This window comes from Typopeltis vanoorti, chromosome 1, assembly GCF_054136105.1.
Source record: "Typopeltis vanoorti isolate ZY-2024b chromosome 1, IOZ_Tvanoo_1.0, whole genome shotgun sequence".
Lineage (NCBI taxonomy): Eukaryota > Metazoa > Arthropoda > Arachnida > Uropygi > Thelyphonidae > Typopeltis > Typopeltis vanoorti.
In genome coordinates, this window is record NC_143549.1 from 13,191,938 (window position 1) to 13,211,642 (window position 19,705).

The following is a 19,705-nucleotide window of genomic DNA, read 5'->3' on the forward strand; positions in this document are numbered from 1 at the left end:
TAAGAACAAGTCCAGATTCTTGTAAGAAAAACAATAAGATTTACAGTGTTATTTTTTAATGAGATTGATTACTGAAAATGTTGTGCTACAAGATCAAATATTACATTTTAAACTTTTTTTTAAGCTACATGCTCAACACATAAAATTAAGTTTCCTTCTGGTATGGATGCCTAGACACTGATTATCATTCATGTCGATGTTTAGTGGAATAGACACATTTATAGATAATACATACTAACTAAATTTAGTTAAATTATTAAAACTCTGCTCTTCTTAGCCTACAATAGGCTATGCAACATGGAGAACATTTAGTCACATGGAAAGGATAAGTTTTTAGCACATCTAAACAGCCAATACTCATCTCACCATTGAAAAAAAAAAAAAAAAAAAAAACTATTTGCCCTTCCTTCCAACTGCTTAACAGTCCTGATCTACAGAAAACCCTATCCCCCACACTGGAAGGTGCAGCCATCACTACCCAAGTACCACCCCTCTTAGCAATACGGTGCCATCAAAACCTTAGCAAACGGTGCTAGAACCATTTGCTCTGACCACACTTGTCTCTCCACAGAAAATCAATCATATCTGGAACATTTATTTTAGCTAATGGCTTTTCCCCCTCACAAAATCAACAAAAAACTCAACATATCCCCTTTCCCAAAAATAAGAATACAAGAAATCCATTACTATTCCCAATATCCAGCACACCTCAAAAATTTCTCATGCTCTATAAAATAGTATAATATACAGACCTCCTTCAATACAAAAATTAGCTAAGTGGCAACCACTACAGCATATCACTGATCACCTGCAGAGATGAGATGACAGTTGGAATATGAACAGAATGCTAAGTTGTTGATCAGTGGCTAGATACCATATGATGTACAGTGAGAGTATGCATGTGCATGCATACACACAAATAAGGAATTTCATTCTGGCTTTTGGATAAGATCAATTGCTTGAATACTTAGGAACATCAGAAAATAGCATCCTAACCGCTGTTCACTGCACAGTGAACAGTGTGATTTAATAGTAATAGTGTAATTTAATAGGCTGCTTATTATTAAGAAGCCTGTAAGGCTTGTAAATCAAAAATTTAAAGAAATACAAGTTAAACCATTTATTGTATAGTCTTGCCTTTTGAGTGCTGATATCTTTTGGGAAGTATACAAGTACAAAATGGTGTTAAAGTAGTAATCAAAGCAAATCTTATAAATTGAAATTAATGTAAATCAGTAAAAGACAAAAGTAAATATTATCAAAATAATCATAATACTCAATATGGATAGACCTTATGATCTGTTCTGTTCCTCTTTTTTTAATATAATAGATCTCTTTTGAGGCTAACCTGGTCTTCTCTTCCCCATTTGGTTTATATTTTATTAATTGTTTAGGATATTAAGTGTTAGCTGTCTGGTTTACATTTTCTATCCGATTTTGTTTATTTTGGTTTAGTTTTTCTTCTACTGATTTTATTTTTAAAAAGATCATTTCTTTTTTGGTCTAAAAATGTGTATTTTGCAGTACTTCTCAATTTAATTTCACTTGTTTTTATTCCCTGTAATGTTTACTTTTTGGAGAAAAAAATGTAAGCTTGTTTCTTTTAAAAGTGTAACATGCAAACAAATGAGATAAAGTTTCTGCCACAGGTCTTTCCTCCCCTCTGCATGCATGTGTAGCAATACCTCGCATAATGCACATTTCAAACAGCAGATTTCAATATAATGTGGTTTGTAATTAGTATAAAATGCATTACAATGCAGTTATTGTAATTTTGTCAGAATGGTAATTACAATGATTACATTTTACATTAACACAAAATTAAAGCAGAACATATTTATGAGCATTACAAAAAACATATTTTCCCCTGTATAAGACGATACTTTTTCTAAAATTTTTAGACCAAAATTTGGGGGTCGTCTGATACACAGGGGGATAACTGGTTGAGAGACCCAGTGTTGCCATGGCGAAACTGCCGGGTACCTTGTCGCCACGAACAGGCTTCCACCAATCACTAGCCTTTGTTAACTCTGTCAATTGACATCATTAACACCTGATTCTGAATAAACCAATCAGAACTCTGAAAACATTCATACATCTGCAACTCGTTGGCAGGGTAAGTTAATGCATTAACAATATTTTGAGCACTAGCCCATAAAAATGTCTGAAAATAAAAAACGATTGTCATATTCTTCAAAATTCAAGTTAAAAGTCATCAATTATGCAAAAGACATGGAAATAAAGCTTCAGAGAAATAGTTTGGACCTCCTCCCACTGAGTTATGATTAGATAATGGAGATGTTTAAAATATCGATTTCTTAATTTTGGAGGCATCTTATACATGGAAAAATATGATATATCTTGAAATGTTCTTGCTCATATTTCTTGTTTTAAAATATCCAGCCACATTATAGGACCACATAAGCAAAAATGTGGCCACTAAATTTACAAATCTTTTTTTTATGTGTAACTTATTATTTCTGTTTCTTACTCATAAGTATAAAGAGGTAATAAGTAATGGTTAATAACAGATTAAAAATTTAAATTTTTGTGTTATAAACTGTTTAATAACATCAAATAATGCCTCTTAAAGATCTGTCTAATCATGTTTGCATCAACACAACAACCATCTGTTTGGAAAATACATTATGCTGAAAACAGTTCATACTCTATTCAGAGCTGTTACAGTTAGTACTGTATCTTTTCGGTATAACTGCAGAAATAACTTACATAAAATTGTTTATCTGTAGAATTTGCAGCTAGATTTCATAGCCAAAACAATAGTAATTAAAGAAATAAAATACCAATTATAGATGTAACTGTAAATCACTTATCATCAGACCTCCACAGAGACAAGAGACTCATCACAGGAAGTCACAATCTCGCATGTACACACACACATCATACCTTGACTTAAATTCAGTCACTGTCTCTGCGCTTTTCTTGTCAGACCACACTTTCAAGCAATGCATTCCAATCACCCATCACTCTCCATGCAAAAAATATACTCTTCGCAACCCCATACAGCTTCCAGGAATGGCCTCTTGTTCTTCCCCCTATCTCCAGACATTCTATGAAAAATCTCACCCATATTAATCTTATAATTATCCCTTACCAACTTATATGCCCCAATCATGCTCCCCCCCCCTTCAATCTATTCACTGGGCTCTACAATTTGCATTTTCTCAATCTGTCCTCATAACATTCCAGAGACCAGAAATCAGATTAACTGTCTCTGAACCTTCTCCAACAACTCATTGTCATTCTGAAAACTAGGTAACAAATTCTAAACAATCAGTCTTGTACAATGGAATCATAACATCCTTACCTCTACATGTCACCATTCTCCACATCATTCCCATAATCCATTGTGTTGTGCTCACAATTTTAGCAAAATGTCCATGAAATTTCAAGTCCCAATCCACCATCACCCCTAGATCTTTCATTGCATCCACCAATCCTATACTTTGCATCCTATCTTTGCTTTCCAAATTTTAAAACGAAATTTTACACTTTGCTACATTAAACTGACATCCCCACACACTTGCCCATTCAGGCAATCTATTCAAGTCCTCCTGCAAGGCTACAACATCTGCTCTACTACTCATAACTCTCCCCAACTTTGCATCATCTGCAAACATTTTTATATCCCCATTTAAATTCCTTCCAAGGTCATTTACAGGTGCTACTTTTAGCATATGTAAATTACAGATTTCTTTTAGCATCATTTGCTAACTGCTGCTCATACCACACTTTTGCTAACCTTACAAATTAAACAATAACGACCCCACGGGGCACACCATAGTGATGTTCTTCTTCTGGGATATCACTCCCCCATACAGAACCTGATACCTATCAGACAGCCAATCTCTCCAGTACACTAGTCTACTATCCAATCCCATCTGTTCAAATTTAACTACTAGTTTGTCATGTGGCAATTTATCAAAAACCTTCACAAAATCTAAACATACTGCTGTATATGCCTCTCCCTTGTCCAATGTATTTGTCACCTTGTTATAAGTAAGCAGATTCCTAAAATACAATCTTCCCTTAATAAATCCATGCTATCCATTAAAGAGAATCCTTGTCCTCACTAACTTCCCCAACACCTTGAGCACAACTTCAGACAAGCAGACTGATCTATAATTCAAAACCTTAGTCTTATCACCCCCTTTATGAAGAAAAACAATTTTTGCCCACTTTCCACTCCTTTGGAAGAACTTGGGCCAATCTAAGACTCATGTTAAAAAGGTAAGCTAAAGTTGTTAACTCCATGGAACATTCCCTCAAGACATGCAGTGATATACCATCAGGTTCCATGACCTTGTTGACATCAAGTTTACTCAATTCTTCATATACTTTCTGCACTGTTACAATCACAAGGATGGAATACTTTAATGAACTGCTCATTTAACCAGCACCTCTGTGTCTTCAAATTTCTTCAAAACTTCTGATACATCTTATATATCCTAAAAGAAAAAAGAATAAATTATTAGTTTAATAAAACATTTTTTGTGTGTGGGGGATCTATCAGAACTTTTCAGCCCTCCATATATTATCATAATTGAAATTGCCTATAACAAACATTCTTTTTCTTATTAGCCAGACCAATCTGCCTAAACATTTTTTTGTCATTGCCTTCCACATTACCAAGTCTACAGCAACACCATACAAATCATTTCATCCTGCCCACTTCCACTTCACACCATACTGCTTCAAAACTACTGTCGCAATATGCCCCTTACATCTCCAACCTAGATGGACATGACTCCTCTACCATCATCAATAGCACTCCTCCCATTTTCCCCCCCTAGTCTGTCTTCACAAAAGACTACATATTCCTCCATCTCTATTCGTATCAGGATGTCAGCCTTTATCTTTGACATCCTGATACGATGTCAGACATAAAGAAATTGAAATTGCCTATAACCATGTCTCACTTATTTCAACAATTTTTTTGCAAATGAATTCCATCAATATTACAATTTTATTCCCCTTGTTTCAAATAGTTCTAGCAATTGTAAACATACACTAACTCATAAGGGGATAAACATCCTTTGTTGTTTTATAGCCAGTAAACGAAACTAAAGATCGATAACTACGATCTATAAGTTTCATGCCGAAAAACTATCGGCGAAGGCAATTCGAAGTAAAGGTGGAGCAAGCTCCCTCACTATTCTTGATATTTTCTCATAATGTAAAACACAGCTCCTAGGAGATGTAATACTGTCATTACATTAAGAGGAGGTCACTACCCAGACCGGTTTCAACCTTTTTTGAGGTCTCATCAGTGAGTAGGTAGACCTGGAAGATATCAAAGCTTAGTGAAAAGAACTTACATACCTTCACTATACGAATGCCATAAAGGTGTAATTATATTTTAGTTAAGATAAAAAAAAAAAGTCTCATTGACCCTGCTTCTTGAATATGACTCCCCACCCCCCCATGCATTTCACTCTATCATCACTGACAAGGGTCCAGAAATCCACTTGAGTAAACAGGGATAAGTGAATTTTTGGCCTTGTTCTAAATGCATTCAAAATATTTTTTATCTGCATAATTTACATTTTTCTTGCCTTCTTAAAACATCTCATTCAATGTTATTTGATCAGATAGCTGCCAATGAATTCATTAAAATTTTTATTTCCAGAGAGCTGGAAATAAAACTGCTGAATCCCATGATGTCTTCTTTGACTCCATGGGCAGGGATCTTAGGATGATGATAATAATAATAATAATCATCTGAAATCCTTAATTTGAATGCTACAACATTCTCTTTTAAAAAATCGCTGAATCAGTTGCAATTTTAGTTGCCAGTTTTCTCTAAGTCATAAACATAAGCCATTCATCTTCACTTTCTTCCCTCCTTTTATTTTCTTTAAGGTTTAGAAATTTATTATTCTTTCTATATGAAAGACTGTTCATTTTTCATAGTAATTAAAAACTCGGCCTGCAGTAACTTGTCACCGCCATTTTTTGCCATTTATGCCACTCACCTTTCCATTTGCAAACTTGCCTGCCTTACTCTCCTGCTCTTTCACAACACACCTCTTGCTTCCTTAAGTCTTACATTCACTTAAGTCATTTTCTCTTGCAGCAGTTCTCAAACTGACACACCAATTCCATTTAAATATAGCCCATTGCTTTTATACAGTTCTATCTGTGCCTCATATTCATCCCAAAGATTCACAAAATGAACTCCCTTCTTCTCATACAGCTCTGCTAGCATACCATTCATAATATGCTTGCCTTCAACTCATCATTATCAGAGCTGGGCAACCACACTGTTCTCTTCTGCTCTCCTTAACAATCTCCTGACATTCATCCTTATATTCTTCTTGTTAGCAATCAAATCATTTGTACCAACTCTTTTGCTTGCATACTCCTCTTATCTGATGCTTCAATCACCCTGTTCATTCTACCATCCAGAAAACAAACTTGTGCACCTTTTCGCTCACTACACCTCTAATCATAGAATCCTTATATGTTGTCACTCAAATCTTTCATCCCATTCTTTCTCACATTTCCATGAAAATCAGTAATTCTCAGTTCATTCATCATACGTTTAATCTCTTGCCTGATCTGTATACCAACTATCTTCAACACTTCAATCACTTTCTCATTGCCATTTACACTAATCACATTTTCACTACTGTGCATGTCCACTCTCCTACTGCCAGAAACTCTCCACCATTTCTCTTGCCGCTCACCACTGGTAACTCGCTGCCACTTTCGCCATCTGTCTTACCATTACCATACAGTCAACTCTGCTTACTTCCTACTTCCATAATCTTTTGCTTAGCTGCCACTTTCGCCATCTGTCTTACCATTACCATACAGTCAACTCTGCTTACTTCCTACTTCCATAATCTTTTGCTTACAACTGCTCATATTCAATGATATCTCAAAAGCATACTATACTTATTACAGACCCAAATTCTCTCATTTCTCCTATTAACACTCTCCACACAAATATCTTCAATCCCCCCCCCCCAAGCATTCACAGCACCTCACAATTTTCAAAAAATCTATGCTATCTGTATTTGTCTTTCGTGCCTACTCCTGAATATGTTGGATATCAGGAGTCTAGAAAAACTAGTAACTGGTATGAGACCTAACACAGAGAGTCAGAGAAAATAAATTATAAAGGGAGGAACAGTGAGAATTTGAGTGTAAGAGCGACAATGTTATATAACCCTGTTAATGATGGAAATGGGTTTTGTCATGGAAATGTTTACGAGGAGAGAATGATTTCGACTTTTGTGTTCGTCCGGTTCTGATCCATCAAACATGTGCAAAAATGTCTAGATGTATAAGGCACTATCAGAAACAAAGGGTAGAGTTTGTTGCCTTAGTCAATATGTTGGGACCTCAGATTGTAGGCATTAGTGAGACCTAGCTATCAGAATCAGACATACTAATTGGTATCGAGTGTAAAGGGTACAGTATTTTAAGGAAGGACAGAGAGGAGGGGCGTGCTGCTAATAATACTGGATGACTTGAATCTAGTTAGAGTTGAGACCTATGATTGTAGTACTACTACTAACAGTATTTCATATTGCAGTGAGCTTGAAGCCATTTGGTGAGGTTGAATCTAACAAGATCAATTATATAGTGAGATGTTGTTAAAGACCAGGCAGATTGGTTGCTAGTGATAAAGAAATGCATCACAAAATAGACAAGATGAGCACGAAAAGAGTAATCATAATGGGAGACTAATTACTCAAATATTGATTGGTAGCAGTAGAATCTCATGAGAAGAATGAAAATGCATTCATTGAGCTGTTGCAGGACAACTTCCTCAAGCAGCATGTGGGGGTCAAAGAGTGTTAGATTTGATTATAGTGTCAGAGGGAATTTCAGTTAAAGATGTAACTATTCTGCCTCCAGTTGTTGACATTGATCATGCAGTACTCACTTGAGAAGTGACTGTTTATCTAGATGCTTTCTGTGTCAACATGTCCACCAGTCTATCTTCTCTCACTATGTGTTCCCTTACTTTTTATCTCTTCAGCTATACTAACATGAAAGTAACCTTAAATAATGTAACACTATAGCACTTAAATTAAAAATCTCTCTCTCTCTCACTCACTCACAAATAATAAATTCTTCTGCATTCACTTCAACATTTATGGTTGGTATAAACACCGACCTAAACGCACATCACCTGCAGGCATACAAACCTGATGTATTTTTAACTGAAGCCGAAATCTCTGCAAATTACCACATCATCTTAACTCAAACTACACGCTATATGATTCCTTCCACCACAAAGGTGGTAGTTGTGCTTTTGTGAGATGACATTCCCTGCCAGAGTATGCCTAATTGTGAATCCCCCCCCTTGATCTAAGATGGCTTGCGATTTCCCTGCCTCATTGTCTCATTCATCTGCTTAAACCTACTGTTCAAGAAATTCTGAAATCATTCTGACCTCTTTAAATTTCTAATCCATGAAGCCTGATTTCATAAATCCAGATACCTTAACACTGAAGTCATCTTCCTAAGCAATATGTCTACAGTCATAACTGGCTTTCTTCCAGCTTAGTCAATTCCATTGACCAAGTTGGAAGAGAAATAGTTATTTTCTGTAAATAATGATATTCATCTTCCAGAGAGGATCCCCAACAATCCTCTCCACATACACACCCAATGCTATTTTTACTTAACCAGTTCCCCTTCCAAGTGCACTGCTAAGACAACTGCTTCCCTTGGTAATTCAGATCACAATTTCATCCCTTCTGGAACAAACTCCTTTCATCTATTCACAACCTCATGTACTTTGGGATCAACACCAAATGGGAAGATCTCTAACTTTTACTCCTCCATCCCATGGTCAGACTATCCCTCAGATACAGATACTCATGATCCTCTTACAGAAATTATTCATTTTTGATATAATTGAGATATTTTTCATTCCTCACTCTCTTCAAAATTCCCACCATATATCCAGGCCACTGTTTTCCAAAAATTATAAGAAAAGGAAGGGGAGCAGTGCAAGAAAAGCAAAATTATCAGGAGTTGCTTAAAACAAAAACCTAATTCATTCATAATAAATTAAAGATACCAAGAAATTATATACAGGCATCCCCCAGTTTACGCCTCACTTCCGTTCCTGAAGAAACGGGCGTAAATTGAATCGGCGTAAAATGAACCCAATTTTAATGGGAGGTACAAAGTTATGTTATGCGCAGTCAAAAAAATATGCATATGAAGTATGTGTAACATTATTATATTTAAAGCTTTGATAATACATACATATATATTTGTATATTAAAATAAAATTATTAATAACAAAAAACAAAAAAAATTACATACAGAAAATATGAAACTTCGAAAAGATATTACATATTTCAATGTTGAAGTTCCTGGTTTCGGATAACCTGCATTTTATTTGAAAAAAGTATCCAGTGTTAACTGCCTAGATTATTATTATAAGGAGTTCAGTGTAAGGTCAAATAGATGTGATTACCCTCCTTTTTATGTTTGTACTCCGTTCCCAATCGTGGTCCATTTCGCAGAGTTCATCAGTCAATGTTTCTATGCTTGTAAGGATACGCTGTAAATTGGCCGTTTTTATATCTCTCAGAGGACCTTCTTCATTTTCTTTATATGTATATATAAATATTATATGGATATATGGAAATAAATGTTATATGGAGGTAATAGAATTTGCTTTGAAGAGTGATATAATCCCCTGATCCATTGGTTGCAAAAGCAATGTGTTTGGGATATGTAAACAACCTTGACATCGAATAGTGTTTTTACTTCAGCAAGGTTTTGAGGATGACCAGGGGAATTATCCAAGAGAAGCAATGCCTTGGCTGGCAAATCATTTTTACAGAAGCGAAGCACGGTAGGACAAAAATAATTTGTGTACCAATCTATAAAAATATCTTGTGTAACCCAAGCTTTCTTGTTCCATTTCCAATAGACTGGCAGCATGGCTTTTAGACCCCTTGAAGGAGTATGGTGTCTGTGAATGGTACAAAAACATTGGTTTAAGCATCAAAGTTCCAGAGACATTTGTACCCGACAAAAGCGTAAGTCTATCTTTTGCAGCTTTAAAACCTGGAGTGGAACGTTCCTCACAGGAAATGAAGGAGCGCGATGGCAATTTTTTCCAGTAGAGCCCAGTCTCATCAACATTAAAAATGAGATCAGGAGGATAACTTCCTTGTTCTACACAGTCTTGAAATTCTTTAGGAAAAGCAACCGCTGCCGCAAAATCTGCACTTGCCACCTCACCACATAATTTGACACTATGGCACTTACTTCGAGACTTAAATCTCATGAACCAACCTTTTCTCCCTAAAAATGTTTTTTTGCCTCCATCTGTCTTTTTAAGATCCTCAAAAATTGTTTTTGCTTTCTCAGTTATAACAGCCTGCGTCAGAAGAATGTTTTTCTGATTCAAGTCATCCACCCATAATGATAATAATTTTTCCAATTTTTCATGAAGTTTACCCCTGCTATAACTTACATGTTTTGCATTTAGTACTGCTGTAGATTGTTGTGCAGACTGTTTTATTCTATCTGCATTTTTCATAATTGTAGTAACAGTCGATGGAGGTAAGTTCATACTTCTACAGACATTAGCATGTGTCTGCCCATCTTCTATTCTTCAAATCACCTCCATCTTTTTTTTCAAGATGCGATTGATTTCCGTGCCTTCTTAACACCAAGTTCTGCTAACCTTTCTGAACTTCTTTTATCAGACATGGTATGTAATTACGTACTTTATCAATTTAAATATATGTAAAAAAATCAAATAGAACAATTAGGTAGATTCAACAGTAAAACAAGGTTTGATACATATACACCGTAGTAGCTCGGTAAACACTCAAACACTAGAATGCCTGCTAGAGTTGTTTCTCAGTCAGACCACACTACAGTAAGAAAGCACGTGCAGGCATCTGCCATTATTGTGAATCGCCGTAAATTGAACCGTTGTAAACCCAGGGCTGCCTGCACTTGGTTTAATCCTTTATCCAAGTGCAAGCAAACAAAGTTTGCACCTGAGGTGTTTTCAGGACTGGAGCAATTCGTATATAGAAGCTAATGACTTCACATCACTTGCCTTAGTATCCCATAATGAAAAGCACATATCCTTGCAGACATGTATAATTGGATACATGTCCACAAGGGTCGCTGCCCAGACCAGTTTCACCCATTATTAAGGTCTCATCAATGGGAGCCAGACCCAGAGGAACTCGGCCAACGAGGCTGGCAAAAGCGAGACTGATTGGCTCCGTGGTTAGTGTATCTGCTCTCCAGCAAAAATGCTGCATGTTTGATTCAAACCATGGGCATGGAAGTTTGCGATTGTCTGTGAAAAACTAGTGGTGGTGGGCAGTATATGGCACTGGTGTAGATGATGATGGTAGTTGCAGTTCGCTGTAGTCACTGAGTTGTGGAGTAGGTGCCCTCCCTCGATGAGTCCTTGGAGGTGTCACGTGATAATAACAAATCCATGCTGTTATCAACCCATTTCTTTATCCTATTTCTCACCAATCTCTCTCTCTCCAGTACCGTCACAACTCCAAATATACAGCTTTCTATGAAATTGACCAATAATTTGAAGCTAGAGCCTTATCACCACCTTCATGCAGTGAGACAATTTAACCTTCATTCCACTCCCTTGGAACCTATGCTGTTGTAAGACTCTTATTAAACAGGTATGCCAATGCTACTGCCAAATTCCCCGGAGCATTCCCTTAGAGTGCGTGGTGATATGTCACCAAATTCTATCTATTTCCTCAAATACCTCCTGTTCACTCACAATTAAGCCATGCTCTCCTATATCCTCTACCCTGATCAGGATGAAACACCTTATAAATTGATCACCGAATACCTTTACGACATCTTCTGTAGAAGTTACCATTCTACCATTTTCACAGATATCTAAAAAAACTAAGATTTTTCTTTCCCTGTTTTGATAATTTCTGCTCATACTGCACTTTTGCTGTCCTTACTATCTGAGTTACTCTCCTGGCTTATTTTTTTTTTTCCCCATTACCTTCATTTAACTGATTATTACCATTATTCACCTTGTACTGCCTCCAAAGTGCTTTCTACCAGATTTCATAAGCCCTTCATTCATCCTTTTTACACCTACCTTATTCAGTATTTTGACCTTCAGAATACATTCAGACATTGATGCTGTCATCTATTTCATCAGTTCCTGAGCAGCATTTATTTCCTTACCGCTCAACTCCTTGTTCCATGTTATAGTTCCAAGATGTCTCCTAAGCTTGTCATAATCAGTGGTGAGCTATGGAAATTTTAATAAAGGGCTCACATCGTCGAGCAAACAAACAAAAAAAAAGTCTAACTTAGCCCTTATAATAATTATATTGCAACTTCATAGAGCTTCTGACAAATATGATAATTCCTGTAGGAAATCAATCATTAATGCTAGAACTTTTAAAAACTGCAAATTGAGAAGTCGGTTTAAAAAGCCCTTATATTTATCATTCGATGCAAAATGCTTGCATAAAGCTGGGTAATTTCTCAACAAAGCAAGAGCTGTTTGTAAACTGCCCATATCATGGTTCAAACACATGGCTGATTTTTAAAATTTCGATACCAAGGTCTTTTGCAATCATATTTAATTCTCGTCGATTTTTTGGTGATTGATGATAAAAAGCATAATTTATTAATAAATATTTCAAAATGATTTATTTCTTTAATGTTTTTTATCGAATCATCTAATGCTAAGTGTAAATGATGAGTGCAATGCTAAATCACAAAGTTAGGAAATTTTTTGTAGAAGTTTGATTGCAACACCTGATTTGTTTCCTAACATTACACTAGCTCCACCAGAACAAAATGCAATGAAATGATTTTTTATATAGTTATCAGAAAATCCATATGAATTTAAAGTAGCAATTATAGTAGCATGTATACATTCCACAGTGGTATTTTCTAGTTCTACAAGATTATTAAACAAAAAAAAACAAGGGGCTCGCAAATTTGAGAAAAATTTAACAAAGGGCTCATGCGAGCCCCTTATAGCTCACCATTGGTCATAATCACCAGCCTTATAATTCCACATATATCCTTCCTCAGAAAAGTGTGCATATAGCCAGACACAACACAGGTGATCAATTCATGATCACTCTTACAAACTGGAAGAAAGTGTAAACCTCCACTCACAATTACATCCTCTGATGAAATTATCAGATCTCAAACTCTCGATCCTCGCATGCCCTCCTTTACCTGCTGCCTGAGATAGTTATCTCTCAAGAACTCGAGAAATTCATTTTCCTTATTTCCAAATGCTCTCTCTTCATTCCAATCTATACCACCATAATTAAAATCACCCAAATAATTATCTTTCTTTTGTTCACTAATCTAAGTTGTTTATACATTTCTTCATCACCATCCTCCACATTTCCAGGCCTATAGCAACATCCAACTAAATGTGCTTTCTTGTCAACCTCCACAGGCACAAAAGTGTGAATATCATAGAAAATGTAGCAGATAATGCAGTCCAAGGGTAACTGAAATTATTATTACTACCAGACCTCAGAGAGTCAAAAACTCTAAGGAGGCCACACATTATCCACACTGGATATACTCACTATTTCAACAGGCACCATTCACTCACTGGTCTGTGAGAGAAAAATCTAGATATCACCTCCTCATTAATCACACAACCTTCCATGGATGCCACCTTGTCTGTCTACACTTTCCATAAAACAAAAAAAGTGCAGTCAATTACCTGTAATGTCCATTCAAAAGTTTATACACCTTTATTATATCACCTTCTTTGTCCTCTTTAGCAGTGTCTGCAGTTCATATACTTCCCATATGTCCTCATAATCTAAATTCAATAATTCTGATATAATCTTTGTAACTATTCTTTTATCCTTTTATATTCTTCTTTATACTCTGTGGAGTCAAGGTGCGGTCGCACTGAAGACCTGTAAAGAGGCAAAAGGCCCTCCTCATCCTTACATAGCAATATATGTGTCAACATCGCAATTATTCCGAGTTGCATTTGCAATTTTTAAAATATGACCTTTCAACTTCAATGCCCTATCAATCATACTGCCAAGATCTTGAGCCTCATCAGTTTCTAGTAGCATAATCCCACTAATATAATATGTCACCTGAAATCTCATCTTGCCAAAGTGCATAACTTTACACTTACTAACACTGAATTGACAGGCATGATTTGTTCACTGTTCCAGTTTATTCAAATTATTCTGCAAGGTGCTGTATATCAGTTAGCATCCTCAACTGCTATGCCTATCTTTGCTTTATCAGCAAACAATTAAATATCTTCTGTCAAGTCATAATCTATATCATTATAGATTCAACAACACAATGGTATAAGGACCAATCTCTAGGTTACAACTGATTACCCTAAATCTAGTGGCTTCATTCCCCCTCTCCCAATAAATCTGATACTTGTCCAACTACCCACTTATCCAAGACAATAGTCTCTAATTTATGGAACAGTTTTTCATGTGGTATCCTAAGCATCTAAGCATGATCTTCCTTTAGGGAAACTGTTCTTTGTGAAGCACATCAAATCAGTCAATCCCCATGTCTGTAGATGAGATTTTACTAACTTACCTAAAATCTTCACCAGCACTCCAGAGAAGACTGGAAAGAAAGCAGATCAATGCTGTTTGGGACCTGCTCAAGAACTGCCTGGCAGAGACAATGTCACGATGCAATTCCCAAGGTCAGAAAGTCAAATAAGATAGATGTGAAATAGATGAACGAAGAGGCAATGCATGCAATTTGGAAGCAACACAAAATGTCTAACTGTCAGTTGCATGAGGAGTATGAAGAGCAAACAAAAAAGGTGATTGACTTACTAAAAGTGCAATATGAGTAGCAGTTAATGAGGCCAAAATCTAAGACATTTTTTCAATACCTGGCCAGTACAAGACAGAACTATTATGGATTTCTCATTTAGCATCTCTAGTAGAGATGTTAAATGTAAATCATGCTTATCCAATTCATTTGTCACCTTGTTATAATAAGTACATTGCTAAAACATGGTCTTCCTTTAGCAAACCTATGACGACCATCAAAGAGAATGCTTCTGTTTTGAACTTAATTCTGACTCTTGGTCCTGATTCTCATTTAACATCTCTAGTAGAGATGTTAAATGAGAAATAGCTTTGTAAAGGTATTTCATCTGAAAGTAACATCATGAAGACCTGAAAGCAGTAGAGAAGGTTGAGGAGTCACTGATGGTGAATAAGCAGGAGATATATGAGGAGCTCAGTGCACGTGGTGTACATATTATCAAGTTAACATCATTATTAAGACATGAGGGAATGTTGTAGGAAGTTAACTGCAGTAACATACCGCTTTAACAGACTGGCCCAAGTTCTAAAGTTGTGGAAAGAAGGCAAAATTCCTACACTTCATAAGGGAAAAGGCTGAGGATTCAAATTATAGGTCAATCTGCATATCTCCAGCTGTGGTTAAATTGTTATAGATGTTAGTCAGGACCAAGAGTCAGAATTAAGTTCAAAACAGAAGCATTCTCTTTGATGGTCATCATGGGTTTGCTAAAGGAAGACCATGTTTTAGCAATGTACTTATTATAACAAGGTGACAAATGCATTGGATAAGCATGATTTATACACAGTGATATGTTTAGATTCTGAAAAGGAGAATGGCAGTCTGATAGGTATTAGCAAATTGTCTGTGGAGGTGTGTTTTCCTGGAAGACAAATGTTATTAGTAGTGTGCTGCAGGAATCAGTATTTAGAACTGTTGCAGTTCAACTTATTTCATCAATGATAATAGGAGAGGTCTGAATGGTGATCTGTTGTTTGCAAATGATGCAAAGCTGAAGAGAATTACAACTAACAGAGCAGATGTAGTTTTGTAAGTACACTTCACTAAATTGGGTGAATGACAAATGACTGGGGATGCTAGTTCAATGTAGCAAAGTACCTGAAATTTTAGGTAAATACAATGTTAAAATTGTGAGGACAGCACAGTAGATGATGCTGATGTTATGACAATGATGTGAAGAACACTAACATGTAGAAGTAAGGATGTTATAGTTCCATTGTATATATATAAGGCTCTAATCAGACCACATGTAAATTGCTGCATAACTTTGGTCATTTTTCAAAAGAATGAAGAGATGTTGGAAAGAATTCAGAGATTCAGTGCTGAATCCTTTCAAAAAACAAGCAAACTAACTATAACACATAACACAGTCATAAATACACTGGCCTCATTGTCCACATGGTCAGTTTATTCACATTATCCTGCAGATCACTCACTACATCGCTGTAATTTACTTTTGGCCACTAATGTAACATCATTAGTAAACTGGATATTACTTTTCATATTATGGGAGTGGTGGAGATGGAGAGTTGTAGAGTAGGTGCCCTCCCTCAATGGGTCTTTGGACTCCTTGGAGGTGTCACGAAATAATAATAATAATAGTTTCCAGTTTCATTAATGCACTAATTCAATAGCAATTGACCAATTACATAGCCCTATGCTACAGTATTTGAATCTTCTTCACCATGTACAGTTGCTCTCTTATTTCTACTATCTTCATCTATCCCCATTTGCAGCAATTTGATAGGATACCACATTTTCATGTGGTATCCTATCAAATACCTTTTGTAAAATTATAGTGGATCTAATCGTTATTCCATTTATCCAACTCAGATAGCAGGTTATTATTTAAAAAAAAAAAAATATTATTATAGAAATATTAGTAGAAAAGACAGCGAGTCGTGTAGTGGAGTAGTGTACCAGGGGCAAATATTCCAGGTGTGCTAAATGTGCATGCACATCCATAGAATAGCAATAATACCAATATTATGTTTTTGCATTTATTCCCATTAAAGAACCCCCCCCCCGCAATTGTTTCTTGGCTTTGTGCAATTCCTAAAATTAAACACAATATGTTAATGCTTTATGAAGAGGACACTTTTTGATGTGTAAACATTAAATCACATTTGTGATAATAGCCAGGGTGGGTGGTCAGAAATATATACACCTTTGAGCCATTTGAACAGACGTGCATATGATGAAGCAGGTCAAATTCTTAGCATTCCAGTTATTTTAAACTACCCAGAAGGTGAGGCAGGGTGAGTGCTGAGACAACAGCACCTAGAAATCGGTGGCTGTGATTGGTTATTGTCAACGAATCCAATTCAACGTTATCACTTGTCAACAGTTGCTGTTTGTTTTTTGAGCTTCATCAATTGTATGTTCTTGAAGTGTGAGCTGACATGTTTAGGAAACTGATATGGACAAATAATTTTTTTATAAATAATTTTTATCTTTTTTTTCACCCATATTTACAATGAGAAATCTGGCAATCTCCTGAATATCCTGTTTTCTGACAGAGCTTTTGAAGTTTGTATGATTGATTATAGTCAAATGAGGTTCAGCCTTTCTTTGGTTCACCAACAAAATTATAATTTTCTAGGTGATTACTTTTTCTGATTTCTGAGCTTATTATATGTTTGTATTTAAAAATCATACCAAAATTCAAATTATCTGTATCTCACTCTAGTATTTGCCAATGATAATCTAATCTCACTACAAAGCATAAACCTTTGTGCTTCTCACATAAATGGCACACATAAAGCATAGCTATTGTTCATTTGACCTTTATGCTTACAATTATTTAAAATTATATTAATTGATAAATTAAAGTATATTAAAGTATTAAACTATACTACTTGTTTTCTTTAAATTAATTATCCATCTACATTTCTGAGAGGGGGGGGCAAAGAAATGATAATATATGCATTAACAAACCTGGAACACAATAATTTATATCTGCCATGCCTGACTGGCCAACTATTAGTATATCCAATCTCCAACTAACAGACTATGGGTCTGAATTCTGCTGTTGATATGGATATTTGTTAACATGGATCTTTAAGGTGGAAGTTCTTCACCTGGCATGAGACAATTACCCTGCTTATTGGAACCTGACGTGCTTGAAAAAGTTTCATGTTTCTGGATTATGTAAAAAATGAATAAATATGCATGCATGTACACACATAAAATTGATAAAAAGGGGAAAAAAGTCCTTAGCTCACCCTTTGCAATCTTTCATGTAGGAAGGGGGGGGGGCTCATAAAATATACATCACATGAGACTGCAGAAAGTATAGTACACTGGTCCTATGTATAGGTAAGACTTAAGACAGTACCTGCTGATTTTTATTTATTTTATATTTTAAATATGGTTGAGGTTGTAGCTGATAGGAAAGTTCTACAAAGAAGACTTATGTTCAAGAATAAGGGCAGTTAGAATGAAAGGGAAAGAAAAGAAACAGGCTCAGTTGATTTGAAGTTAGTAAAAGGAGGTAGCTGATAATTGTGTTTTAACAAGCTTAGCAGAAAGCAATGCAACAATGGATGATCAGTGCTATGTAAATAAAATAAAAATAATAAAATTGTAAGCTAGGTGATTACAATTCCTTGTAGTTTGATGCATAATGAAACATTTTCAATTACATTTCATTATGTGCTCTAATTTTTTTCATTAAATATGCATTCGCTTAATGTTATTCTTTGGCTAATCTATATATAATTCAATAAACATTTAAAATAAATTAAAATGTCACATTTTACAAGAATCAGTATAAACATTTCAACCAAGGAAGGCAAGAACCTGTCTTGAATTAATGCTTTTATTTTCATTTATTTATGAATTTCTTTAGTCACTATTTTAATTTTGTGCAATGCAATTTAATTTAAAATAAAAATTTACTTTGATTTCTGTAATGTAATCCTCAATAAAAATTTGGCAATTTGCCAAAATTTTAGTCCCTACTGTAATTTTTAATGAGAATTATTCTGTTTACAACTAATACCAAAATTTAGTCAACAAGACTGCTAATAAAGCTATTATTAATATTTTGATTTTTAAAAATACATAAATATTTATAGTAGCTTTCATCCGTATTTATTCAAACATTACTATAACATTTTTTACTATTACTGCCTAAAATCTCAAGCAGCACCCTGTTGGAATATTTCGAAACAACAAACAAGAAGAAATAATTTGTTTTACTGACAACTTTATCAGTAGCACAAGGTTCAACGGCAAGTTATATATTAACAAATTCATTTCATGAAATTTGATATTAATACATTTATGAAGAAAAATAAAACTTAATATCTTCTGCAGTATAATGTAACCAGAAAGAATAAATATATTCCACTCTCGTAATTTCAAACCAAAATTTTATTCCAACCTGATAACTTTGACTTAAAAATGTTTAAACGCCAAAAGCTGTAATCATGAAATCCTACTGTTGTATTGCGATCTACACAACTTAGGCGCCTATCGAGAAATACATTAACCAGCTGCTCACGATGCCTTATTCCTCAAAAAAATAATAAATAAATAAATAAATAAAAATTCGTTACATTTACACAACTCTACAATAAAACGATCAGTATTAATGATTCTTTTATATCTCAAAAAAAAAAAAAAAAATTCTGCAATATACAGAGATGCACTTCTCCACCTTTGTGGGAGACCTCTTGCCTTGACACCCTGCCGCGCGCGCGTTCATTGAACTCAGAGCATATATATGTATTTATATATATATACGAAAGGGTTTGTTATTTTTATATTTTAAACATAGACGCCCCACAAATGTGTTTACATGAAAAAAATAAATAAAAATAAACGATGGTATCTAACTTCGCCTATCATCAATTTCATCCATATATGTTAA

General features: G+C 35.2%; 1 long non-coding RNA gene across 1 annotated transcript in view; it reads right to left on the minus strand.

The window, feature by feature from the left end:
• LOC150109795 (uncharacterized) overlaps positions 1–19,344 on the minus strand; it is a 94,016-nt gene extending 74,672 nt beyond the window's left edge. Inside the window, exon 1 of the long non-coding RNA XR_016550216.1 lies at positions 19,217–19,344. This is a non-coding gene — a long non-coding RNA (uncharacterized LOC150109795). The remainder of the gene's footprint in view (positions 1–19,216) is intronic.
• Between the last annotated feature and the right edge of the window lie 361 nt (positions 19,345–19,705).